The following is a 2,644-nucleotide window of genomic DNA, read 5'->3' on the forward strand; positions in this document are numbered from 1 at the left end:
TCTTGCTTGTTCTTTTGCTTCTTGGCTGATTTAAAACAAAACAAAAGACAAAGCATTAGCCACTGGATAATACACATAGGATAATGTTACATTTGTGTGTGGAACATAACTAAATTACTTAGCTAGCTAGCTAGCAATGAATGTTACGGAATAGTAGGGCTAAAAAACTGTATGTATCTGTATCTAGGTCCTTGCTCTTTTCAACATCTCTTACCTTGATCTTTTGTGCTTCTCTTTTGTTTACCTGATTGTTTCTCTTTTATTTTGTTGTTTTTTGTTAAAAAAATTCGTTGTTCTCTCGTGAATGTTGTTTCTATTTATTTTTGTGTTTGATTATGTTGCACCATCATTTCCACCATTGCTGCTAAATTCTATCCTTGTCTGTCTTTTCCCTGATTTGTTTTATGTATTTTTTTGTGTGAAATAAACAATTATATTTATGTATTAAAAAAGCAATGAACATTAGCAAAGATGACAGCATGAGCCTAATCATGTCACTTTCAAATGCACTTTATTTGTCAAATGCACAATAACTAAAACATATGCCAGAATGTTTACAATCAAGATTTTTGTGGAGGTAGGACCACAGAGTAAATGAAATGTTCTGGTAAAAGTGTCTTTCAGTTAAGGGCAAGTCAGTTTCTATATGGCAAGATTGTAGTTTAATAACAGTAACAGTGAATGAATGAGTCAAGTTGTATGTACAAGTGTGTTCCCCTAAATAATAAAACAAACACTTTTGGCTCTAAATATGAGCCATCGTAGCTCAACACAGTGGTTCCCAAACTTTTGTACTTGCCATGCCACACTGTATGCCCCTCACAGACACACAGAGCTAAATCAGTCCACATCCTCTGTGGTGATGTCTCCGGCCAGGGGGTTGTACGTCTCCTCATGCTGTACAGCTCAGACACCGTCTACTTGACATTGGAAATGCCAAGCCTCCTCCACTGACAGTCTACATCTGTTGAGCTGATCTTGCAACGTGGGTACACTTACAGACAGAGCTCAAGACAGGGCCGTCATCTCCCATGCAGATCTGTAAGCATTCTGTAATAGTTTGAATGAGCAGCAATATGAGAATGGGCAGGATATATGTGCCAGCTTGAGTTAGTAATGTTTGTTTTATGTGTTAGCTATGTGTGAATAGTTCCCACATCACTGATAAGCAAATGTTGCACCACTGGATATGGGTCAAATCAAACTACCAAGGGATGTATAGATGTAACATGTCATATGGGGCCATATAACAGTTTATGTAAGTTTATGACAACATGGATAACAATTAAAAACTGGGCTCCACTCAAGTTATTTGAGGACTCTTCCAGCATTATCTACCTTGAGTGCATTTTTGGAAATTCTTATTTTTACAGTTTAAAATTCATCATTGTGAACACGCCAGCTAACCTTGTGTGCACTAAGAGTTGAGCTGTAAACGTTCTTTGTCTGTGAAAATGCTGTAAAATATGATGTGAAAAAACACCCTTTTGAGACGTTGCGAATATTTCCATGTGAGAAGGTCTGTATTTGTGTCCTAATTACAATAATTTTACTCTTCTGGTGTTTTGTGTGTTTATTGATTATTGACTGAGGTCTTAATAGAACAGTTTTTCATGAAACACCCTCTCCATACAAACGGTCATAAAAAATGTAAAAAAGTCATAGTATAGTACATCATACATGAGTTACAGTCATAGTACGGTATGTCTTAAACTTATCAAAAAGTCATCATGTAATATGGAATAAAAAATTGTTTTAAAAGTCAGAGTATATACTATAAAAATGTCAAACTGTAAAAAGTATTCATAGTATAGCATGTTATAAACTGTTTCATCACAAAAAGTCAAACTATAATATACTATAAAAAAGTATATTCCATAGTATGTTGTAAAAAAGAATTCATCAAAACAAGTCAAAGTACAATATACTCTAAAAATGTCATAAAACTGTAAAAAGTAGTCCTAGTAATATGTTATTAAAATTTGATCAAAAAAGTCAAAGTACAATATACTACAAAAATGTCATAAAACTGTAAAAAGTAGTCATACTATAGTGTGTTGTAAGAAAGAATTCATCAAAAAAGTCAAAATACAATATACTCTTAAAAGTCATTAAACTGTAAAATGTAGTCATATAGTATGTAAAAAAAAAGTCATCTGAAAAGTCAAAGTATAGTATACTATATTAATGTCATAAAACTTTAAAAAGTGGTCATAGTATTGTATGTTATAAAAAAAATTAATCCAAAAAGTCAAAGTACACTGTGGGCCAGGTGGGCCAAACGACTCACATTGTGACCTTAACGACTCTGCAGGGGATCACACCCACACAGGGTTTAAAGCCTGCAACTCTGTACCAGTCATTTAGAACTGAAGAAGCTTCTTGGCAAAAACGTCTTCAAGAAACGCAGGCAAGTCCAGTTGACTATGATATAGCACTTACGATTACCATGACCTAGGTGACTGAGACTCTCCACCGACATACTATACTATTTTTCAGGACAATAAACTGTACTGTGGCATTTTTTTTGTGTGTGTGATTTTGGGTGACATACACGATGACTTGTTTTTCATGATTTTGGACGACATACTATACTATGACTTTTTTTTCTCATGATTTTGGACAACATACTATACTATGACTT

Source organism: Epinephelus moara, chromosome 16, assembly GCF_006386435.1.
Source record: "Epinephelus moara isolate mb chromosome 16, YSFRI_EMoa_1.0, whole genome shotgun sequence".
In the NCBI taxonomy this organism is placed as follows: Eukaryota; Metazoa; Chordata; class Actinopteri; order Perciformes; family Serranidae; genus Epinephelus; species Epinephelus moara.